This window comes from Monodelphis domestica, chromosome 1 (genome assembly GCF_027887165.1).
Source record: "Monodelphis domestica isolate mMonDom1 chromosome 1, mMonDom1.pri, whole genome shotgun sequence".
Classification (NCBI taxonomy): domain Eukaryota; kingdom Metazoa; phylum Chordata; class Mammalia; order Didelphimorphia; family Didelphidae; genus Monodelphis; species Monodelphis domestica.
The window spans coordinates 473,742,646-473,768,980 of NC_077227.1; the positions used below are offsets into that span (position 1 = coordinate 473,742,646).

A 26,335-nucleotide genomic window follows, 5' to 3' on the forward strand; every position below is an offset into this window, starting at 1 on the left:
GTCCGCAGCCTGAATACGCCAGGCTGGTGCATCTGAGACAAGCCCTCTGAGCCCTGGGCTTGCTGGGTGTCTCCATCTGTTACCAAAGCACTCAGCCTGGGGCTGCTCAAGTGCTTATGAATAAATTGTGCTGCTGCTCTTTCCTCCCCACCCACAGTCTCAAAAACAAAACAACAACAACAAAATTGTAGCATCCTGCGGCTCGGGACCTTCTTCCTCCTTGGGCCAATGAGCCCAGTAAGCTATCCCGGAGGATTCCCCCTGCTTAGCCACCAGTTCTGGCCCTTTAAGGCAGGACAGGTTTATAAAGTGCTAACTGTCCCAGTGGGACCCTCAGACTGTTTACAGATAACATCAAGCTTGCTCTCTCCAGCTGGCAGCAGAAATCTAAATTAATTCAGGAACTGCTTCTGTAGCTCCGTCCCTCGGCAGCTCCCTTTAGTTCCCCTCCCCCTCTCTCCCGTAGAGGACGGGGGATTCAAAACAATAGATAGAGCCACCGTGGGAGAGAGCCCAGCTCCGGCTTCGGGCAATGGCTCGGGCTCCAGAAACCTGCTCGGAGCGGATCACGGGATGGCCATTTGGAAGCAGCAGCATCCCATGCATTTTGGTAGGGAGCAAAGTCGTGGCCCTGTTTGGCCTCTCCGTAACTGCCTTATCAATTCTGCACCATTCTCCTTTTTCCTGGTACATATATCTTCAACGTTCTCTAGTGGAAAGAGCATTAAACACCCACGAGATCTGTGTTCAAATTTCACCCTGGTCTAATCATTTCCTTTCCTCTCAGTTTCTTCCTCTGTAAAATGGAATTGATACTTGCAATCTCTACCTCCCTGGTGAGGAGGTAGTGAGTTGAGGAATGGACTTTGCATACCATTTCGAAGTGGGAACTATTGCTCCAGGGTTAAATTCCTGCCCCCTCACTCTCAGTTGATGCCAAATGATCACCATTTAGGGATCAGAAAATAGGCATGTGTGTTATATTGTCCCAGGGGCCACAGGAATCCATAACTTTCTTAAAAAAAAAAAAAAAAACCCTTACCTTCCATCTTAGAATTAGTACTGTGTATTGGTTGGGCAAGGACTAGGCCAGTGTTGGTGAAGTGTTGGCACCTATGCTGTCCCCAGCCAGAGAGAGCTGCTCCATTCCCTCTCTTCCCAACCCACAAGGACATTTTTTGCATGCCTTGCCCCTCTCTCCAGCCAGCCAAAGCAGGCACTTTCTCCCTCCACTCTCTCCCAGTAATCCAGGGGTTCACAGACACCTTGAATTTGCCTTCTGTGCACTCAAACTCAGAAAAGGTTCTCAAGGAAGGTAGGCAGTGGGGGGTTAAGAACCTTGTCCAGGGTCACACACAGCTAGGAAGCATCTGAGGTCAAATTTGAACCCAGGACCTCTGGTCTCTAGACCTGACTCTCAATCCACTGAGCTACCCAGCTGCCCCCTTGAGCGGTAATTTTTAAACTTCTGCTCTGACTAGTTTTTTTCTCAGTCTAGGGCTCCCTAGATTCACAGAGCAAGCAACCTTTTCAAACTTGGCTTCCAGTGTGCTCATTTCCATTGTCACTTCCATTGATACTGGTTTTCTTAACAAACTAAGCTGCTATCCCACATTTCCTTCTAACTGGCAAGCTTGCTTGCCAAAGGAAAACTCAACCTGCAGAGAGAGGAAAGACATTTCCCAGACTCTAATAGGTGTTATGAAGTCTGTCCAAAAATCCCCGAGAATTAATTACTTTCCTTCTGGAAACAATGAAAAACTTGGAATAAAACTAAAAACTTTTTCACTGAATTTTAAGTGTTTCTATGTGTATAAATGCTAGCTAAATGAAGACCTTAGTTCATAGACCTTAGTCTTAACTCAGGGCAAGGCCATAGATTTACCTTTTGGGCTTTACATTCTAAACAAACAAAAGAAAAGAATGGAGGCATATTACATTTTCTCTATCATTATGTACCAACCCTATACCCACTGGGCTTCTGTGTGAGTTGTTTTTTCTTCTGGGGAGATTTTTCTTTTAACCAAGACCTTAAAAGGCGATAAATGTTGTATGTCTTTTGGACTTTAACTCATTGACACTGTCACGTGAGGGATTTGATTCCTGGTTCATGATACAGACACAAGTTACAATCATTTGCATTTGTCCTCTGATCAAAATTTAAAGCCCAAAGACGCTGGTTCTTGAAAGCAGCAAAAAAAGGAAGAAATGGTTATTGAGGCAGATTTCAAAGGACTTCCCCTCAAGTGGACAAACTCTGAATGAATGCATAAGGAGTTCTCTAAAGACTCCAAAGGGAATACATCATGGTTTTTTGCCCCTATGTTAAGTTTCATCTTGAAGACTTTGGAGATAAATACGTTTTCGTTTTAGTTGATGTGCTAACAATGGAATACTACTTTACTTTGGAGGTTATATTCTGCATTTGGCCCAGGCATATAGTTAAAATGAACAGTTTGGGCCCCCCCCCCTTCCACCACCCATTTAGATTAGATAGTTAGAAAAGAAGCTTTATCCCACTTTGCTATTCTAAATGTCTCACCCATGTAACCATGGACAAATATTTAAAAAATTTTAAATGATAATCGTGGGAAAGAGAGAACACTTTCTTTTCCTTAAGTCGTAGAGCACTTTGTAGGGTACCTCTGATACATCTTATACTATAGTGTCTACGAGGAGTATTCTTGAAGTTTTCGTGTGTTTGATATATATACAATATATATGTGTGTGTATACATATCTATAATCTTTTTTGTGTCATATTCTCAGTAGAGAGTTAAGATCCCAGATGATAGAGAACTTTTTTTTTTGCCTCTTGCAGCTGAGAGTCAAAGAGATAGTAGGTTCTCAAAGAAGGTGTTGATTTTTAATTTGGACATTGTTGACTTGGTATGCTCCATTCTCTGTTCTCTTGGTTATTTCCTTTTTCCTATTCAAATGTATATACTTAGTTGCAGTTTGTTCCCACCAGTATCATGTGAGTTCCTCAGAGAGAAGGATCTGTTTTATTTTATCACTGGTTTTGTACCTAGCAGAGTACTTTGCACACAGTAGGTACTTTGTAAATATTTATTGGATTGGAGGCTTTCCTGCTAAATAAATGGAAAGGTAGTTGGTTGTAGTGACTTTGGTGTTAGGAGTAAAAGATTTGAGCACCAGCTGTGGGAGAGCCAAATCAAAACCTTCCTTAGCCATTCTGAGCTCTAGTTTTCTCCTCTACTAAGTGGAAAACAAATTATACATATATTCCTTCTCTGACAGACTTGAGATGGTGAGGAAAAGGTTCTCTTAAAGAGTCATAAAAATGAGCTATTAGCATTATAAATAATAATAACATCTTGGATTTTTACAGCATTTTAAAATGACCAGGACATTTTTAGCTAAGTGAAAGATAGTATTTCTGAGCCTTTGGCCTCTTGTTTCTTTTTATTATTATTATTTTTTTTTATCATACTTAGCATGTATTTATCCTTATCTTCTCTTTTTTCCCTTCTTTTCATTGAAGGCACTAAGCAAGCATCTGAGTAGGTGTTGAGTTATTTGCAGGGTCTTCACAGAATTTCTTTACCACTTAGTTCCCAGCAACTGTGGTCATTGTAGAAGCTGCATTATTTTCATGCCGGTCTTTTTTTTTGTCAGAGAGTTATGATGAGGGCTGCACTATAAGATGAGGAAATGTCTAATAAAATCATTCTTGTGACTTTGGCATATGTGATTTAAAAAAAACTACTAAACCTCCCCAAAACATACCTGGGAACCATTCTTCCATTTACCTGCAACTTTTCTTTCTGCTGGTTTAGTTTACAGAAAGGATGTCAAGATAGTATGGCCCAGAATATTGGCTCGATTGTAGATAATACTGAAAATGCGTGCCTGTATATCTTGAGTAATTTCTCAAAAAGAAATACTGGTTAGTTCTTAAACATGGGAAGCACCAAAGAAATCACAAAGAATTAAATTGGCTATATTTTAACACATAAGAAATGACTTATTGATGTGTGAGGCATCCCTGAGATAGCTATCAGTCAGACTATCAGAGCTAAGGACAGAATTTCTAGCACAGAAGAAGAAGGAAGAGTAATAAAGATCTAGTTTTAGTTGTGTGGAGAGTGTTTTGTAGTTGTGTTCGTATAGTTCCTGTGTTTGTCTCAGCAGATAGATTCCTAAGTATTTTATATTGTCTCGGGTGACTTTAAATGGAATTTCTCTTTCTAATTCTTGCCGCTGAGCTGTGTTGGGAATATATAGAAAAGCTGATGATTTATGTGGGTTTATTTTGTATCCTGCAACTTTGCTAAAGTTGTTTTTCGAGTATTATTTCGAGTATTTTTTTTTATTTTGAGTAACTTTTTGGTTGATTCTCTAGGATTCCTTAAGTAGACCATCATGTCATCCATCATGTCATCTGCAAAGAGTGATAACTTGGTCTCCTCATTGCCCATTTTAATGCCTTCAATTTCTTTTTCTTCTCTAATTGCTACTGCTAGTGTTTCTAGTACAATGTCAAATAATAGAGGTGATAATGGGCATCCTTGTTTCACTCCTGATCTTAATGGGAAGGCTTCTAGTTTATCCCCATTGCAGATGATGTTTGCTGATGGTTTTAGATATATACTGTTTATTATTTTTAGGAAAGGCCCTTCTATTCCTATACGTTCTAGTGTTTAAGATGTTACAAGGGAATCACTTTAAAAGACTGATATATATTAATTTAAGGTCGCCAAGGAATCAGCTATGTAATTCCTAAATGAAAAACTCAAGTCAGCCGTCAGCCTTTTTTGGAGTTTAATTACAATAGGAGCAAGAAAGGAATTAGATATATATATAGAGAGAGAAAGGGGAGAGAAGGGAATAGGGCTTAAATACCCCTTCTGTTTAGGCTGGGCCAAAAGGCCCAAGCCCTTAGATAGCTGGGGCAAAGAAAAGAGATCAGTCCCTATTACTCACGTGTCCAAAATGGAGAAACAGTCTCAGAGGCCCCCACCTTCAGCTTCCTTCAGAGCAAGCTCCTCAGAGCCCAGGAACCACACCGACCAAAACTCAATCAATCTCCCCCAGTCTCCAGACCCTCCTATCTTTAAGGACCCCATCCAAGTTGCCTCCCCTCAGTCCTCACATCTACCAATCACTCTTCATCAATTTCCCTGTCAATGGAGGCTCTCGCTTAACCCAGGACCACCCAGAGGTTTCTGGTTTTTGCACATGTCTGTTGAAGGTCATATTTTCAAATGATTAAATCTTTGATCCTTTGCTACAGCCCTTTCTAAATCCTGTTAACTTGAGTATGGTAGAGATTGGAATAATTAAATTTTGATCTAGGCTGCAGCCCTTACTCAATCCTATTAGGACTGAATAGGGTGGAGTATCTCCATTGTATCAATTCTAAAATCAATCAAGACTCAAAGAAATTCCTGTTCTATGCTTAAGCATAGATCAAAGTCCTTTCCATTGTTCAGCAAAGGGTCTCTGTCCTAAAGTAATCTTAAGAAGGGAAGAGAAAGAACCTCCCATGCCAATGGGGTTCCCATTCCAATAGACTATCAGTAAGAAATTTTCCAAGTATGAAATATCCCAATGGTGAAATTTTCAACAATTATAAGTCTAAGGAAATTTGAGGTTTACAATCCCCCCTGATGATCATTGGGAGACTAGTCTCCCCATTGATCATTTAACATAATCATTTTGTAGTTCTAAATTCACTTCTAACTAAAGATATACACAATATTCAATTTTCTAAGAGAAATTAGAATAGTGAGAGAGGAAATAGAAAAGAAAAGAAAGCAAAACCAATGTTTGCTAGGCGCATTGACAGAAAGCCAAATTAGGGGCAGTCCCTTTTGGCATAAATGTTACAATAAATGTTCAATCAAAAGTTCAGTCCAATCAATCACATCGAAAGTTCATTCTTAATCTTCTTGATGAAGTGTAGGTTTTTGGCATCTTTCTGCAACAGTTCATTCTCTGGATATAAAAGTTTCAAGCTTCTTTCTTGAAGATCTTTTCTCGAACAAAAAAAAATTTTTTTTTTATAACAGTAAAATCTTAAACAAAAGTCTTGGATTTTTATAAAAATACAATCTCAAACAAAAAAAAATTCAAAAATTCTTAGATTTTAAATTAAAATACAATCCCCCCTGAAGTAAGTATTTAAATATATATATATATATATATCAAGTTTAGCTCAGAATGCAATGTTCAGTTATGGGGGTGTATGTGTCAATTATCAAAAGAATAGAAAAATAATCAAAAACATAAGAAAAATTCAAAATAGGCCTTGTATAGGTCCAGTTTAAAGTAATTTCTATCCCACAAGTATGTAGGACAGAATACAGTAATATTTCACTTAGCCATTTGTAGCCAAGACTGCAGGAAGTTGCCATAATATAAGAAGGAAAGAATTAGAATTCTATTTTGATGGGGAAATGTCATTCCCTTGTCTGATTTTTTCCTCAGGGATATAGGGAGCCAGCATGATAGTCAAGCTTTGTACTTGTTTGAGTATTTTGAAAGGAGTGTAGATACAAGGAAGTCCTACGACTTAAACATAAGTTAAGCGTCGCAACCTTGAGTCTCACTTTAATATTTCATGTGTGCTCTATTGGCACTATTCAGGTTTAGTCTGTGCTCCTTGTTTTTATCCCTTTTCCTGGAATCAGACACAAACATTAATCACAGTCCTATAATATTTTATCAATAAATGGCAGGTTCCCATAGTTTAAAGCTTTTAGGCATATATTGATATTATAGCAAGAGTATATATATTAACTTGTATTACTGCAGGGAAAAAAATAATATTAATATTAATTATGTGTACCTTCAGTACAAAAATGAAAAAAAAATCAAATATTCTGATAAAAAATAAAAGAAATAAGAAAAAATAAGAAAAAAATCAGTAATTCAATATATTCTTGAAAAAAAAATATCCATTTGTCTATGGATTATTATCTCCAATTCTTATGATAAGATAGAGTCACAATTCATATGATAAGATAGAGTTAATCAGTCTCAGCAGAAGATGCTTTCTTCACATGTGAACAGTGAATCCAAGAGTCTCTTTCTCCAATCTTTATAGATGTTGGAGTAGTTAATAATATTTGGAATGGTCCTTCCCATGAAGGTTCAGTTGCTCCAGTTCGCTTGAAATTCTTGATATAAACTTTATCTCCTGGGTTCAGGTCATGCAGAGAAAAGTCTAATGGTCCAGCTTGTACTGCAGCTCCAGATTCATGAAGTTCACGTAGTTTGTGCTGTAACTCCTGTATATAGGAAGCAATAGTAATATCTCCCCCTAATAGCGATGTATAAGCCGGGGAGAAAGGCTTAGCCTGTATAGGCGGATGTCCAAAAAGCATCTCAAATGGTGAAATATGTAAGTCTCCTCTAGGCCTGCTTCTAAGATAAAATAGGGCCAGAGGGAGAATTTCAGGCCATTTTAAATGGGTCTCAGTGCATAATTTGCCAATCATAGTCTTAAGTTCTTTATTCATCTTTCCTACTATTTGGAGAGGAGAAAAAAAACTGAAAAAGGTTAATTAATATCAACAAAATCAATACAATCTAAGAAGAATCATCTTTATTATACTGGGAAGTTCCCTGGGCACCCTCCTGAAGGGCACCTCTCTGAGGATCATTAGCACCTCGAGTATTTTTTGGACGAGCTCCATTTCTCATATATTGTTGTTGTTCATTTTCATTATAATTTTCTTTAATTGGAACATTGTCATTAAATTCCCAATTCCTATTTCTATAATTCTGGTTTCTAAAGTTCTTATTTCTATATTCATTATAGTTATTTCCATAGTCATTATTATAATTTCTAGAATTCTGGTTTCTATAACCATTATCATAATTTCTATAGTTATTATTTCTAAAACCATTATTAAACTGTGTATTCCTTCCAAACATCTTAAGAAAGGTTCTACATTCCATCATTTTGTGGCCCTTCTTCTCACAGAAGTGGCAAGTAATGGATTGATAATTGGATTTCTGGAGAGGGGCAATTGTCGTTGGTTCATTATCATGCCCACTTTCTAATTTAGTTATCCTATCTATTACACATCTCATTTTTTTCTTCATTTCCTCCATGTCATCATTATTCTCTTTCTCCTTTTCTTCGTTTCCCTTAAAAACATATATAGCTGTTTTTCGCAATTCTTCAAGGTCCATATCTGACCATCTTGGGCATTGTGTTTTAAAATAATTTTTAATTACTTTGCAACAATTATTTACAAAGATTCTTCTAACTTGTCTTAAACTATTCTCTTTATTTAAGTCCCAATCTAAGTATCTGTCCCCAAACTCGATAATTCTGTCCATAAATCTGGAGGGTGTTTCGTTTTCCTTTTGCTTAATTTTTTCCAGTTCCATCCACTTATCTGTACTGTCCGCACATTCCTTCATGGCCGTGAGGATGGCCTCTCTACAACGGTATAGTTGTAGATAGTCCTCAGGATTATTATAGTCCCATTCGGGATCCTGAGATAGCCAATGTGCTGCATTACGCCCCCGGGTTTTGTTGACATGAGCAATTATTTTATTTTTTTCACGTTCACTTAAAAAAGCCTGTAGTAAGCTCTCAACGTCCTTGTAAGACGGATTATACTGAAAAAATATGTCTCCCATCTTTTTTGTTACTAGAAAAAGATCTTGTTCATATGTGGGGATATTTCGTGTAAATTCATTTATTTCTTGGGGAGTAAACGGTATCCTATGTCTTAAAGTCACCACATCCCCATTTCGTCCTATTTCAGGTACTTCTCTTAAAGGAAACAGGCCTCTAGTTGAATTTTGCACCTGTGGGTCAGTTTGACAAGGACAGGTTTCTCTAGGAGGACAAGATCTCCCTTGCATTGGAATTTGGTTTTCTGTAGGAGAAGGAACATGAGAAGCTGGGATTGCAGGGGAAGGGTTTTGGGGATTAAATTCAGACAAGATTTGCACTGCACGAGAGAAGCAGTCTGTTAACTGGGCTATAGGGAAGGTGTTTTCCATCTCTATTTCAGGGAAGGAAATTTCCTCATTCAAAGGTTCAGAAACAGGTCTGTTTCTGGTAGAGTGGGTGTTTGCCCATTGATCCTGTAAGAAACATTTTAGATCTTCTAATTGGGCTTGCATTTTTTCCTCAATTTTTCCTATTTTATCTTCCATATCTCCCATTTTATCCTCAATATTTCCTATTTTATTCTCAATATTTCCTATTTTATCCTCAAGTTTTTCTATTTTATTCTCAATATTTCCTATTTTATCCTCAATTTTTTCTATTGTATCCTCAATTTTTTCTATTTTATCCTCAATATTTTCTATTTTATCCTCAATATTTTCTATTTTATCCTCATTTTTTTCTATTTTATCCTCAACATTTTCTATTTTATCCTCAATATTTTCTATTTTATCCTCATTTTGTTTTATTTTATCCTCATTTTGTTTTATTTTATCCTCAATATTTTTTATTTTTTCATCTCTAAATATAGTATTGAGGAGTACAAAAATGGCAGTACCTATTAATATAAAAATTTGGAGGTATCCTTCATTCCTCAATGCCCCTACTTCTTCAGCTGCCATATAATTGTCAAAGAATGTAGTACTCATTTTTATATGTATATTTTGTAATTTCACAAAACACGTGGGGAGCAGGGCAAAGCAACAAACTTTCCACAGGGTTTTTTTTTTTTTTAATCCAGGAAGTTGTTCCTTAAGGGAAAGGATATTTAGAAACAGTTCTTCCAGCCAGGACTTTAGAGTCCTGTTGCTGAGATTTAAAAACAGCTGTTTTCTGTCTATCAGAGTCACACAGCTGGGAAGTATCTGAGGTCCGATTTGAACCCAGGACCTTCTGCCTCTAGGGCTGGCTCTCAATCCGCTGAGCTACCCAGCTGTCCCTTAAGATTAAAGGGAAGAAAAAGAAAAAACTGCTGATTCCAATTTAACTTAAGGAGAAAAGAGAAAAAGTTTTTTATACTCACGTGTTCTAGCAGCTGTGTCTTTAAGCCAAGTTTTTTTTTTTTTTAAAAAAAAAAGGACTAAGTGGTGAAACAGTATAGTAAAAAGGCAAGGAAAAAGTTTTATTGAGAGGATTCTTTAGACTCCCGTGTGGTCAGCCACAATGTTACAAGGGAATCACTTTAAAAGACTGACATATATTAATTTAAGGTCGCCAAGGAATCAGCTATGTAATTCCTAAATGAAAAACTCAAGTCAGCCGTCAGCCTTTTTTGGAGTTTAATTACAATAGGAGCAAGAAAGGAATTAGAGATATATATATAGAGAGAAAGGGGAGAGAAGGGAATAGGGCTTAAATACCCCTTCTGTTTAGGCTGGGCCAAAAGGCCCAAGCCCTTAGATAGCTGGGGCAAAGAAAAGAGATCAGTCCCTATTACTCACGTGTCCAAAATGGAGAAACAGTCTCAGAGGCCCCCACCTTCAGCTTCCTTCAGAGCAAGCTCCTCAGAGCCCAGGAACCACACCGACCAAAACTCAATCAATCTCCCCCAGTCTCCAGACCCTCCTATCTTTAAGGACCCCATCCAAGTTGCCTCCCCTCAGTCCTCACATCTACCAATCACTCTTCATCAATTTCCCTGTCAATGGAGGCTCTCGCTTAACCCAGGACCACCCAGAGGTTTCTGGTTTTTGCACATGTCTGTTGAAGGTCATATTTTCAAATGATTAAATCTTTGATCCTTTGCTACAGCCCTTTCTAAATCCTGTTAACTTGAGTATGGTAGAGATTGGAATAATTAAATTTTGATCTAGGCTGCAGCCCTTACTCAATCCTATTAGGACTGAATAGGGTGGAGTATCTCCATTGTATCAATTCTAAAATCAATCAAGACTCAAAGAAATTCCTGTTCTATGCTCAAGCATAGGTCAAAGTCCTTTCCATTGTTCAGCAAAGGGTCTCTGTCCTAAAGTAATCTTAAGAAGGGAAGAGAAGGAACCTCCCATGCCAATGGAGTTCCCATTCCAATAGACTATCAGTAAGAAATTTTCCAAGTATGAAATATCCCAATGGTGAAATTTTCAACAATTATAAGTCTAAGGAAATTTGAGGTTTACAAAGAAGAGTAATAAGTAAAAAAAAAGATACTAAATACTTTTAAGATTTTACCCTGAGATATTTAAGCAAACTATTAAAAGCTAAACAAAATCATCCCAATGGCATTAAAGTAGAAAAATGAGAAGAGGATAGATACAAATGGAAATTGGAAAAGATAGGCAAAAAACATTTCAACAGGATCTTTTCTCGAACAAGCATTGTGAGATGCTCACCTCCCTTGGACTCTGATATCACATTCCCTGAGATATATTCCCTGTTTATAGAAGAAATCAAAATAATACTACAGATGATAACAACAGGGCTGGCAGATCACAGCCACCTGCTTCTGGATAGAGGATATAAGTCTAGTCCTCCTCTTGCCCAGGAATGTCAATGGGCATGAGAGAAGGAACATTGATTAGCGTATTGGAAAGTATTGTCAGAGATGTAGGGTGTTTGGAGAGGATCCAGGTTTTTAGGACTGTAAGAAGATGTTTTTTGTAAAAAATCTGGTGTTCATGGGAAACTTTGGATGGGGTCATTATTAGCCTAGTATCCATTTAAGGAACAAAAAGAAAGAAATGCAATGTTGTGAAAAGTCTCAGATAGTCAGAAGATATGCATTTTTCTAACCCCAAGACAGGTGAATGTAGGCATATTGCTTATTCTCTATACCCCTCTATAAAATGACATCACTGGATTAGATCCCTTCCAGTTCAGAACCTCTGTGATTCTTTTGGTATGATGGAAAAAGGATTGGCTGTGGAACTAGAGGACCTTAGTTCAAAATCTGCTGCTGTCCCTGAACAAATCACTTGACTTTTCTGTGTCTCAGTTTCCACACGTGAACTAGATGGCCTCTGTTTTGAGACCCAACAGTTTCATGTGGCAGCCCTGTGGAATAAGATAGTCTCTCCTGGGAAGATGTAGGGCTCCCCTATTGACCCTTGATTTCTACAATTAGGCTCACAGTACTCTAATCCCCCAGTGTAGGTATGACTGGAAATAGGTTAAGTACTATTTCTGATACTCAGCTTATGTTCATGGAGAGGCCCTGGGGCTAGCCAGAGACACTTTGGAAAACAACCCCTTAAGGACTTCTTATGCTGAGAATAACGAACATATAAAACAATGCAATGCTTTATTAGCAAGCAAAGAGGAAGAGAGGGGGAATGGGAAAGATGGAAAGGGTACAACTCGTTTACACCCACTAACCCAGAGCATAATTCATGTAAAGACAGCACTGAATTGGGAAACACAGAGACATAGGTCCATTAAACAGGAAGGAGGTGGTCCATTAGGGAGGTGAGGGTGTATTTTAGTTAGAAAGGGTGCTCCTGCTGGAAGGGCAGATATGCTTCAGCAGGAAGGGGTACTTCTATAGGAGAGGAGGTCATGCTCCAAAGTATCCTTCTGAATGACCTCCAGTAAGTGATGCAGAGCAAGAGGAGCAGAACCAGGAGAACATTGTACACAGAGATGGATACACTGTGGCACAATCGAATGTAATGGACTTCTCCAGTAGTAGCAATGCAGTGACCCAGAACAATTCTGAGAGACCTATGAGAAAGAGCACTATCCACATCCAGAGGAAGAACTGTGAGAGTAGAAATGCAGGAGAAAAGCATATGATAGATCACATGAGTTGATGGGGATATGATTGGGGATGTCATGATCACCCTAGTGCAAACATCAACCACATGGATATAGGTCTTGGCTATGGAGCAGGGGGGACAGAGAGGAGGAGGGAAGGGAAAGCATATAAATCATGTAATGATGGAAACTTTTTCTAAATGAATTAATTAAATGAAAATTTTCAATTAAAAAATTAACAAAGCATCCTTCTGAGATTGAGGCTCTTAAATTATGATTGTGGATGGCTTCCCTGGAGGAAGCTGAATTTCAAATCTGGGGTCAAGCAAGTTGTTATCAGGGGGAAAAATAATCTGGCTATAGACAAGATATTTTTTGGAGGGACACAGATGTACCAATCTTCAAGAAAATTTTATTGTCAGTATTTTCCCATGAAGGGAGATTATTATGATGACCTCAAAACTATCAGGCCTAAGCTTAGAACAATGGTTTTCATGCATAGATTCTATAAGCTACAGCCTCCCTTAAAGGAAATGTGTCATGGTGGTCTCAAGATTCACAAGGCCCAGTCTTGTAACAGCCCCTAAGATCCCTTTCATCTCTAATGATCAATCCTAAATGAATAAGACGAGTCAGAAATTCCTGAATTCTATTACCTTGTACTTTGGGCATTTTACCCATTGAAAAGAAAAATGGATAGACTGGCAGAAAAGGAAAAGACTAAATTTTTAAACTTCTTTTGTTATTATTTCAACAAGGTACATTGTAATACTCAGGTTTTCTTTGCCCATTTCTTTGAGAAGATAGTGTCTTGCTACTGATAATCATTTGAAAGCCACCTGGTTTATTGCACCATTGATTATAAGAATGTTTGTATTGTGGTCATATATCTGACACAATGGAAAGATAGCCCTGGAGATGGTACTTCTTTTTTTTTTTTAACCCTTACCTTCTGTCTTGAATTAATACTGTGTATTGGTTCTAAGACAGAAGAGTGATAAGAGCTGGGCAATGGGGATCAAGTGACTTGCCCAGGGTCACACAACTAGGAAGTATCTGAGGTCAGATTTGAACCCAGAACCTCCCATCTCTAGGCCTGGCTCTCAATCCACTGAGCCACCCAGCTGCCTCCTCTACTTCTTTCCAAAATATATTCACATGGAAATTTGGAAGCGGATTTAATGATTTTTAATAATATTGTAAAAATGATGCACTGTCAAAATCATGCCATGGCCTAACTATAGGCCTAACTAAAGGAGATTTCTTCTTTGAAGTACCTCAATTGATTCCAAATTCTCACAAGACTGGATTAAAGTACTGAAATGAAATATTAAGTGGCAAAAAGACAAAGCATGTTTATTGTCCCCAATTGATTATAATAATGTTTCTGTAAGATAAATCTGGTAAAGTTAAAAAATTAGCAGATGGCTCCTAATTTGAGTCAAGGGCCCTTCACATTCAATTGTAGTCATCCCCATTTCCAATGTGTAACTTTTCTTATGACTAAGTACTGGTTCTTCTGAGAATCATAAGACTAACAGCTGAAATTGGAATTGTACCTTTATTTTAATACTGAGAATTCAACAGTTCATTTTGTATACTTAGAACAACTCTATTTTTAAATGCATTAATCTATAGTAATTATCTGTTAAAATGTGTTCAAAATGCATCTTCCAGTTGATTTAAACAGTGATGTGTAGCCTATTTTACCCTTTCTACCCATCCCACTGCCAATTTCCCAGCAGAGAAAGGAATAACCCCATTGTATAAGAATGCGTCATGGTGGCAAACCTATGGCACATATGCTAGAAGGGGGGCCACTCAGAGCCCTCTCTCTGGGCACATCCACCATTGCCCCGGCACAGAGTTGGTTACTAGAAAGGATGTGGAGCTAGGCTGCTCAATACCCCCTCTCCACAGGTACCTGAGGACATCACCTGCCCCTCTAAAAGGTTTGCCATCACTGCTCTAGGGAGTCATTTGGGGCATTGAGAGGACTGTTGTCTTAAGGAGAGTGTTCCATAATCACTCTATTCAAGTTCTTTCATTTTTTATGGCCAAAGAGGGAAAAAATAGGGTCAAACTAATTTGTTGTTAAGTCTTTCATTTTAGTGGGAGTAGGAGGTAAAGAATGGGAGTCCTAGTAGATCTGGTCAAAGCTATAACTGAAAGGTTGGAGTGACTTAATTATCAATCAGCCATATCTTTATTTGTTATTTAATCATTTCATTCATGTCCACCTCTTCCTGACCCCATCTGGGGTTCTCTTGGCAAAGATGCTGGAATGGTTTGCCATTGCCTTCTCTAGCTCATTTGACAGATAAGGAAACTGAGGCAAATAGAGTGAAATGGCTTGCCCAGGGTCACACAGCTTCTTCCCAGTTCCAGGCCCAGCTCTATCCACTGTGCTACCTATCTGCTCTATCTTTCTTTATCTCCAAAACAATTTGGGATCTATCATCATAGTGTCCTGAAAATAATAGAAAGGATATCAACAACAAAAAACCCAGTAATATAGGGTTTGGAAGTTTACATAGAGATTTGCATATTATCCCATTTGAGCCTCAGAACACCTCTGCTTGTGAGGTCGATGATATCCCTATTTTATAGAATAGGGAACTGAGGCAGACTAGGGTTAAGATCACAAAGCTAGTAAATGTCTGAGGCAGGATTTGAATTCAAGACTTCCCAACTCCTGGGTTCAGCACTCTATCACCTAGATGCTCTAAAAACTGGACCATGACTCGGGTTACCAGGCTCATAATATAGATTCAGTCATATACTCGTTTTATGACTTTTATCATTTGGGGACCTAATTTTCCTCTTCTGAAAAACGAATGGGTTGGATTAGATGTTCTCTAAGGTCTGTGGGTCACTGTTTTGTGTGGTATCTTTGGTGTGTGGCCCAACTCTTCAAGGCTGCTTGAAGCAACCCCCTTTGTCCTTTCAGGTTCTTCAGGTTCAACAGAAAACCTCCACCTATGAGGTGAAGTGATTTGGGGAGTCCACAAGTTTGTATAATCAAGTAATCTATGTCTGCAGGATCGATTTTCTCTTCTGTCACAAGGAGTCAAAGGGCATTCGAAGGAGTGTTGTGGAGCTGCAGAATGAGCACTTGCAGACAGAGGACTCAGGTTTAATTTCTGTCTTGATATGATTTTCTGCTAGTCCTGTGACCTTTCTGGGCCGATTTCCTTCCCTGTAAAGTAAAAAGGTTGAACCAGATGACCTGGAAAGCCCTTTCCAGTCTTCATCTGATGCTCCTAAGATTTAGGCAGCTAAGAATGAGCTTCAGAAGGTACTTAAATTGGAAAGGATAGTTCTTTCCCAGGCTTAAAAAACAGACCTGCTGTTAGTCCATCTGCTACATTCAACTTGGTGACATACTAAGGGTGCCTTGACTTTTCTTAAAGTATCTGGGTGGCATGTGGAAGCGGACTTGCCAAAAGTCAGCCAAAGTTACTGGGATATTTGCAGTGTCTAAGTTTTGATGATAGGGAGGGGTTTTATCATTTGAAATAGCTTTGACTCACGTTAAGGGCTACAGAGCATCATGGGTGGAACTTTCAAAAACCAAACAAACTTTGAGTAAAGTAATTGTCAGAACCAAATGAAGTTCCCTTCATCCTCAGGGAGGATCTCGTCATGTTTCCAAAGAAGGCACTACCCAGGTTTAAAAAAACAAACATCCAAGAGGAAGTACAAGTAGGTCCTTTTCCTTTTTTTGGATCTCTTTGGAATACAGACCCAGTAATGGTATGACTGGATCATTGTTTTATAGCCTTTTGGGCGTAGTTCCAAATTGCCTTCCAGAATGACTGAATAAACTCACAACTCCACCAACAATGCATTAGTGTCCCAATTTTGCCAAATCCCCTCCAACATTTACCACTTTCCTTTACTGTTATATTGGTCAATTTGTTGATCCCTTGTATTAGTGCCACGAGACTAAGGATTGCTTTGTTCTCTGTATTTGTATCCTTAGCTTCTAGTACAAACTTTGTCATGTAGCAAGTGTGTAATAAATACCTGCTAGAGTCAGTTCAGATCCTACCTTTTTTAAAAAGCCTTTCCACTGGCTCACCCCAATCATTGTTTGTACCTTCCATCTGAGTTTATTTTCTCCTTCTGGTCTATATATCTTGTATGTGACACTGTTTTTTTGGTGCTCTTTTTTTGGGGGGGGGCATGGAATGCCCATCTCCATTAGAAGGGAAGCTCTTTGCGAGCGGCATCCCTGTTTTACCTTACTTTGTATCCCAGGTGCTTAGTTTAGTGCCTGGCACATAATAAACATTGTTTCTCTTATTATAGCTAACATTTATATAGTGCTTACTATGTGCCAGGTGTTGTGCTAAACATGTTACAGTTATCTCTTTTAATCTTCCCATTAGCCCTGGGAGTTGGGAGTGGTAAATGCTAGTGTTATCTCCATTTTACAGTGGAGGAAACTGAGGCATGTAGAAGTTAAGTAACTCACTCAAAGTCACACAGCTAGAATGTGTCTGAGGCCAGATGTGAATTCAGATCTTCTTGACTCCAGGAGCCTCACTCTATCCACTGCAACAATTAATTGCTTCATTAATGCTTGTTGGCTGACACTCATTGATTAAACATAGCCATTCTGTTACTCAAATCCACTTTCTTGAATTCAGACAGTCTCACAAAAAAAAAATTTATTCAGGGGGCAGCTGGGTAGCTCAGTGGACTGAGAGCCAGGACCAAAGACAGCAGATCCTAGGTTCAAATCTGGCTTCAGACACTTCCAAACTGTGTGTGACCCTGGGCAAGTCACTTGACCCCCATTGCTTAGCCCTTACCACTCTTCTCCCTTGGAACCAATATACAGTATTGATTCTAAGACAGAAGGTGAGGGTTTAAAAATAATTATCAAACTCCAGAGAGAATTGGCTGCCTCCCTGTCTGCTCGTTGCTGCCCACTATCCTCTGATATCTGTCTTTTCACTTTGACAGCAGGCAAGCAGCAGCCAGAGACAGTAAACCTTATGGCCCTTCTCAGTTTGCAGTGTAACCCACTGAAGGAAAAGAGTGGATTAAATGCCGACTGAATCCAGGTAGCCCAGAACCCCACAGAAATACTCTGCTTAGAGAAGCTTGCATAAACAAGTGTTTTCTCCCTTTTGAATTAGGAAATGGGCATTTACTTGGGAACAGCATTAATATACAGCAATTATAACTTCAGTATATCAATTATACATCCTACAACATGGCTGTTACTAGACTGTTTTTTGTTCTCAATGCTGGAGATTATTCCCTCTCTGTCTCCCCGTCGTCTCCCCATCCATCCATCATCTCATCATCTTCCTGTCGTCTCCCTGCCTAGCCGTCGTCTCCCCGCCATCTTCCCATCATCTCCCTATCTAGCCGTCGTCTCCCCATCTCCCCATCGTCTCCTCATCTCCCCATCATCTCTCTGTCTTCTTCCCATCTAGCCGTCGTCTCCCCATCTAGCCATCGTCTCCTTGTCTAGCCATCGTCTTCCCATCTAGCCGTTGTCTCCTTGTCTAGCCATCGTCTTCCCATCTAGCCGTCGTCTAGCTGTTGTCTCCTTGCTAATTGTTGTCTCCCCGTCATCTCCCCATCTAGCCATCATCTCCCCATTGTCTCCCCATCTAGCCATCGCCTCCTTGTCTAGCCGGTGTCTTCCCATCTAGCCGTCATCTCCCTGCTAGTTGTCATCTCCCCGTTGTCTCCCCATCTAGCCATCGTCTCCCCATTGTCTCCCCATCTAACCATCACCTCCTTGTCTAGCCATCATCTTCCCATCTAGCCGTCATCTAGCCGTCGTCTCCCTGCTAGTTGTCGTCTCCCCATCGTCTCCCCATCTAGCTATCGTTTCTCCATTGTCTCCCCATCTAGCCATTGCCTCCTTGTCTAGCCGTCATCTCCCTGACTAGCCTTTGTGCCATCATGTCCCCGTCTCACCATCATCTCCCTATCTAGCCATTGTCTCCCCATCTAGCCATCATCTCCCCATCTCCCCGTCTAGCCTTTGTCTCCCCGTCTAGCTGTTGTCTCTCCATCTCCCCATCATCTCCCCATTGTCTCCCCTTCTAGCTTTTGTCTCCCCATCTAGTTGTCGTTTCCCCATCTCCCTATCGTTTCCCCATCACCTCCCCGTCAAGCTATTGTCTAGCTGTCATCTCCCCTTCTAGCCATCATCTCCCCATCTCCCCGTCATCTCCCCATCATCTCCCCATCTCCCCATCATCTCCCATCATCTCCTCTTCTCCCCGTCTCCACATCTCCCCATCCTCTCCCCATCACCCCATTGTCTCCCCATCTCCCCGTCCTCTCCCCATCTCCCCATCGTCTCCTCATCTTCTCCCGGTTGTCTTCCTGTCTCCCCATCTCCCCGTCGTCTCCCTGTCGTCTCCCCATCTCCCCATCATCTCCCCATCTCCCTCCATCTTTTGTCCTCATAATCAATATTTCTTACTACACAATAATATCTTTATAGGAGTAGGTAGCAAAGTGGATTTAGAGTCAGGTCTAGAGACCAGAGGTCCTGGGTTCAAATGTGACCTCAGATGCTTCCTAGCTATGTGTGACCCTGAACAAGTCTCTTAACCCCCACTGCCTACCTTCCTTGTGAACCTTTTCTGAGTTTGTGTGCACAGAAGGCAAATTCAAGGTGTCTGTGAACCCCTGGATTACTGGGAGAGAGTTGAGGGAGAAAGTACTTGCTTTGGCTGACTGGAGAGAGGGGCAGGGCATGCAAAAAATGTAGAGCTGTGCATAGGGAGACTTGGCTACTCTTGGAAGTAACAGGTTCATCTTTTCTAGAGGTTTTTGAGGAAAAACAATTTGACCAATAATTGGGCATGACATAGAGGGGACTCTCATATAAATAATGTCTAGAGTTAGGCAGTTAGATGGTGTGATGGATAGAGCACTGAACCTGGAGTCAGGAAGACCTCAGTTCAAGTCCAGCCTCAGATATTTATTAGTTTGTTATCCTGAGCTAGTCACTAAACCTCTGCAATTTTCTCATCTGCAAAATGGGAATGATAATAATAGCATCCACTCCCCAAGGTTGTTATTGAGAGGATAAAATGAGATGATATTTATAAGCACTTCCCAGACCTTAAAGCACTATATAAATGGGCATTATTATTATTAGTAGTAGTCCTTGGGATGCTTTTTCATTCAGGGATTCTATGATTCTGAGTGTTTGTGCTTGAAGGGAACTCCAAACCCTTCTCCTATGTTATCTGCGTAAGAGTATGTGATCACTCTCTCCCATCTATAGTTCATTGTTTAGGAAATGAGCATTTATTTAGCTGTCATTCAATCAAGAAATGTTCATCAAGCTTCTACTAGGTGCAGGGCCCTAGAGATACAAAGACAAACGTGGAACAATAAGAGAGAAGACAATATGTCGATATATGATGTTATAATATTTTGGTTATGTCAGATTCTCTGTGACCCTATTTGTGGTTTTCTTGGCAGAGATACTAGAGTGGTTTGCCATTTCCTTCTCCAGCTCATTTTATAGATGAGGAAACTGAGGTCAACAGGGTTAAGTGACTTGTCCAGGATCACTCAGCTAATAAGTGTTTATGTGAGTGAATGTGTAGACTATAGATCTTGGCAATATATACAAAGAAGATTGAAGATAAACTTAGAAGGGAAAGCACTAGTAACTGGGAAGGAGAGAGCCTAGGAAAGACCTCTGGCAGAAGGTGGCACTTTATATATAACCCTTACCATCTTAGAATCAATACTGTGTATTTGTTCCAAGGCAGAAGGGTGGTAAAGGCTGGGCAATGGGCATTAAATGATTTGCCCAGGGTCACACAGCTAGGAAGTGTCTGAGGGCAAATCTGAACCCAGGTCCTCCTGATTCCAGGCCTGGCTCTCTATCCACTGAGCTACCCAGCTACCTTTTGGCAGGTATTTATTGAGAAAGAAAAAGGCAAGTTGCATGAGGGTGGGGGTCCCAGGAGGGATTCATGGTCTAAGTGAAAGGCAGGGGATACCTAAGTGGAAAAGACAACATGGCAGAATGAAAAGAACTGGAGCCTTGGGAATATGCCAGACCTTCACCTCCTGGCTATGTGACTTTAAGCAAATTGTTTCACTTGTATGCGGTTCAGTTTCTTTATCTGTGAAATGGAAATGTTAATTCTGTTCGTTGGGAGGGATGTTAGTAATGTTCAGTGTGAGAGAAATGTTTTGTAATCAGAAAAACTATAAAAAGATGAACTTTTATGAAATCATCAGCATCAGAATTATTAGCAGCCATGTTTTACACAAGAACACATGAAAAGGACGAGGTAATACAACGAAAACAGCATTTCAGTGCATTAGGAACGGAAAGCAAGTAAGAGATCACTGTAGGGAGGCGTTAGTTAAGGAGCGCTTCTTAGCACTTGGAGATTTGATCTGACAAAACAAGATGGAGAAATAAAGCTAATTCGGGGCTGAAGGAGCAGCACCAGCAGAGCGGGGATGGTGGGGACGTGAGCAAGACGGTAATAAGACCAATCTAGTTTAGGTAGAATTGATGAGGAGCAGGAAGGATATGAGACCTTGAATAAAGTCTGGGCTTGCCCCGCTGGGCTGTGGGGCAGGACCACATTCTGAGCAGGGGAGCATCACTGTGGGAAGATCTACGTGGCAGTGGCCTGCAGACCAAACTGGATTCATGGAGGCCATCAGGGTTTGGGTTTTTGTTTTTCTGAAAGTTGCAAAATCTGAACCAGAACAATGAATTGAGAATTCTTAGGGAAAATCCTCCCCCCACCCCTGAGTTTCTGCAGTGTCCTAGTAATGCTGAGCCAGCAGCTCATAGCGAGGCGAAGCCATCATCTCTCAGTTTTCTGCATGAGGGAGAATAAAGAGGATTTATTTAGGAAAATGAAACAATTTATTTTGGGGGGTTTGAATTCAGCTCACAATATCAGGGCCATCATGTTGCAGTTGATGACTCAGAAATGCAAAGGTTTCAGCGATTACTTTTCTCCTGACAGAGCCAAGCCTTCCCCAAAACCATGTGTGCAGCTATAGACAGGGTGATTTTCAATCTAATTAAGTTTCCCAGGCAGCAGAGGCCCCCTATTCTGCACCCCCTCCCCATCACTACCGACTAATTCATGAGTGTTGCATATTTTAATTCTCTCCTGAAGTGGATTCACCTCTTCTTCCTTCCGGAAGTCTGGCAGGTAAATGAGGGACACCTGGAGGCAGCCAATCCCATGATGATCAAATCAACTCAGGAATGTACCCCTTTGTGGGGCCACCCAGAATCCTGCCAGGCTTAACGGAGCTTCAAGTGAAATTTGATTCAACTGGTGTTTACTGATGCCTCCTGTATGCCCAGACCTGTGCTAGTTACTGAGGGGAAAACTAAGGAAGGAGACAGAGTTCTTCCCCTCTAGCTCATGGTCAAGGCAGGAAGAAGACTTGCTTAAATAGTTTGTGGAATCCCCGAATTTCAGAAAGGAAGTAGGTAATCAGGGTCCCCAAAAAGCAAAGATAAGAGCTCTGGAAGTTCATGGGAGAGAAAGAGATAAAGATGCTCTAAAGTTAGTCAGCCCTAGTCAGACCACATATGGATGACTATATTAATTTCTCAGTGGAGCCATGGATACAGTCCTCAATCTGGAATCAGGAAGACCTGAATTCAGATCTGTTCTCAGATACTTACTAGCTGTACGGCCTTGGGCAAATCACTTAACCTCTGTCTGCCTCAGTTTACTCAACTATGAGATAGGATATAAAAAACTTCTCAGGATTATTGTAAGGACCAAATGAATAATATTCATAAAGCACTTAAAATAGTGCTTGGCACATGGTTGGCATTTAATAAATGCTCGTTCCCTCCCCTGCATCCTAAGGAGGAGGATGACTAGCTGGAGTATATTCAGAAGAGGGTAACCAACACGAGGAAGGGATTGAAAGTCCTGCCATAGGAGAATTTATTGAAAAGATTGGGACTTTTTGGCCTGGAGAAGCCTGGAGTAGGAGTATGATAGTGCTATCAAATAGAAGAGGAAGTAAGCATTCTGTTTGGACCCAAAAGGCAGAAATTAGAGAAATAAATAGAAGTTTAAGAGAAATAGGCTATAGTTTAATATAACTGTAGTATCTCAGCAGCCTCCTCTCATCTACAGGGCTCCCAGAAAAGTCTTCCAGGTTAAAGGTATTCCATGTGCCTATATCCACTAAAAAGGAGCTTATCACATACTACATGTATGTATATGTGTGATATGTATACATAGCATATAATATACATATACATGATCATCAGTTCCCCAACTCTTATAACCCTTCAATTCCCAAGTGAAAAGTCATGGGGGTGAAGTCCCAAGTGAGTCCCAAGGATTTCACTCTTCTTTAGCTACCCAAAGAGATGGCCATACTCTGAATATAACTGTCACCCATAACTCCCATTCCTCAGGACTCCAGATGTCCCTCACTTCTCCTAAAGCCATTCTTGGAACTCACCACAACCTTCAATGACCATACTCCCTGTGTCTTCCTCCCTGATCTGGCCACATCTTCATCTCTGCAAAGTCTTGGCTCTTTAGGTGAGCAGTTCAACCTTCTACTGTCCTGCACTGACTCCTTTGCTCCAGACTTTTGTGATCTCCATTTACAGTTGGCCAATCCTCCATCCTGGATTACCTTCACCATCTCCTTTTTCCTCTTCTTCAGAGGCAATGAAGACCGTTAGAGAAAATCACACATCTGTGCTGAGCCTACTGCAAAGTCATGTTATCTGATTTCAAATGGCTGCTAATTTCTGCTTGGCAAAACTTGTATTTTTCCTCTATCCTGTTCCTCTAAGAGGCTGTTCCAAGGATTCTCTTCTCTCCTCAAAGTCCCAATGCCTCTTCCACTCCACTCAAAGCATATGTCAATTCTTCCTGCTTTACTGAGGAAATAGGTGCCATCTTTCATATTTCAAAGCCTCTCTACATCTTCCTTTACTCCTTACTCTGAGGAAGTGGCCCTATTCTTTACCAAGACCAATTCTTCAGGAAGTTTCATTATTCATGCTCTCTCTGCCTCTGTTTCTGTCTCTGTTTTCCTCTAAGTCTGTCTCTGCCTCTCTGACTCTAATCATGAGATGGTAGACTAGATGGTACACTAAACATATCCCTGCATTTGGAGTCAAGAAGCCCTGTGTTTGCATTTTATCTTAGGCAATTACTAGTTGTGTGGTTCTTGGCAATACATCTTCTTAGCCTCGGTTTCCTCATCTCTGAAGTGAGAAGAATAATGCCAACTCACAGGATCATCTTGAGGATTAAACAAAATAACAAATATAAAGCACTTTGAAACTTCAAAGTACTATATAAATGTTAGCTACTATTGGATAATATAATCTTCAATCTTTGCTGGCTCTTTTCTTAATGCTTATAAATGTAACTAGATCTGTCCTTTCCTTAAAAGAATATATCGCTAGATATCACAGGGAATAGAACACTGATTTAGAATCAGGAAGATTCGCCTTCATGAATTCAAATCCAGCCTCAGGCATTTACTAGCTGTGTGATCCTGGAAAAATCACTGAATACCGTTTGCCTCAGTTTCTCATTTGTAAAATGAGCTGGAGAAGGAAAAGGTAACCAGTATCTTTGCCAAGAAAACTCCAAATGGGGACATAAAGAGTTGTATACCACTGAAATGACTGAAAAGCAATAAAATTTCCTTAGAAATCACTTGAGGAGGTCATACCCTCCAGCTACTGTCCCACATCACTCATCCTTTTCACTGACAATCACCCCAAAAGGATTATATACACAAATTACTGTTACCACCTCACCAGCCATTCACTCTTCCATCCCTTTTGATCTGACTTCTAGTCCCACTATCCAACTAAAATGGCTCTTTGCAAGGTTGCCAATGTTCTCTTAGTTCTTTTCATTCATTAGACATTTTCTCATACCCTTTGACCCAATTGGGCTCTTGAGGCTTTTGCCTACTTTCTCTTGATAGATCATCTTTTCTTGGTTTCAATAGCACTGCTCTTTCCTGACTTTCTTCCAACCTGTTTGAACATTCCTTTTTCTCTTGACCTTTTAGTGTGAGTGTTTCCCAGAGCTTTGCTTCAGATCCTCTCATCTTCTCACTCTACCTGTGTTTTCTTGGTGATGCCATGGGTCCATATCTTCTTGAATATCTCATAGGCATCTCAAACTCAACATGACCATTGGAATCATTATTTCCTTGCCTAAGCCTTCCATTCCTCCAGATTTCCTTATTTCTCTTGAGAGGGTCACCATCTTCCTAGTCACTCAGTTTTATAACTTCAGGGTTATCCACAAGTCTTCTTTTTCTCTTACTTTCACATAAAACTATTTACCAGTTCTTGTTGATTCTGTCTCCACAAGATCTCTTTCCTCCATCCCCTTCTCTTTTTTGTATCACCATCACTCCAGTTCATACCTTCATTACATCTCCCTTGGATTAAAAAAAATCTTATTAATTTGTATTCCTGCTTCTGATATATTTCCTCTCTCATCCTCTCTCCATACAACCAGCAAAATAATCCTTTAACAAAAAGTAACTTAACAAAATAAAAGTAACAATACATAAGAAATTAATAACATAAAATGAAAATTTAAAAATAATATTTTATTTTTCATTTCTACTCATCTGTTGTGCCTGTGAGGAGAGTTCCAAGCAGCCAAGGCACGAAGCTGAAATGACATGATTCTGTAGCCCATTTCCACAAAGTTTGTCATAGACAAGTTGCTACATGGTTTAACCAGCCAGCCAAGAAGATCAGAAGATGAAAATCTCAACAAGCAAAAGCTGGCCAAATTGTTTCTCATCCTGTATCTGGTCCTATCAGATTAATAATAAGGTGCCCTACTATCTAATACCACACTGAAGTCCGTGCTGGTAGAGGATTCAGGTTGAAAGAACTTTGGATGGCTGATATCCATTAAAAAAAAATAAAAGCAGCACAGACTATTGGTATCTCTGTGGACCCTCATCACCGAGATACATTTACAGAATCTCTCCAGGAAAATATTCAGTGGCTGAAAGAATATCACTCCAAACTATTCCCATGGAAACCATCTACACCTAAGAAGGAAAATAGTTTTCATGAAGAACTCATTTGGCAACCCAGCTTTCAGAACTAGGTGTACTCATCAGAAATGTCTACAAAAAAGAGAATGCTCTAGTCATTATTGAAGATGAAAAAGATTTCAAGGCATTTACTAGTCTTTGAACGGTCTAGGTCAAAGGCCCAACTTCTTGGAATCAGGACAAAATAAACCAAGAAGGTTGCAGAGCAGGATGTGAAGAAGAAAAAGTCAACAACTTCTGAGAACTTTTAATAAAATAATACGAAATAAAAAAATTAATTTCATCCCAACTCTAAGTAAAAACAATTTTTAACCTTTTTCTAAAAGTTTAAGTAACAAATTCTCTCCCTTCCTCCATCCCTTCACCCCTCCCTGAGATGGTGAGGAATTTGATATAGGTTGTATATGTGCAATCACATAAAACATATGTTCATAATAGTCATGTTATGGGAAAAGACAAAAAAAACCCATGAAGAAAAAAAAAGTGAAAATGGCATGCTTTTATCTGCATTCAGACTCCAGCAGTTCTTTATCTGGTAGTGGACAACATTTTTCATCATAAGTCCTTCAGAATTGTCTTGGACCTTTGTACTGCTGAAAATAGCTAAGTCGTCCATAATTAATCATTGCACAGTATT

The 26,335-nt window shown here is 39.9% G+C and overlaps 1 pseudogene; it reads left to right on the top strand.

The window, feature by feature from the left end:
* Positions 1–532: 532 nt before the first annotated feature.
* LOC100020923 (60S ribosomal protein L13-like) lies at positions 533–26,101 on the top strand (annotated as a pseudogene).
* Positions 26,102–26,335: the final 234 nt, after the last annotated feature.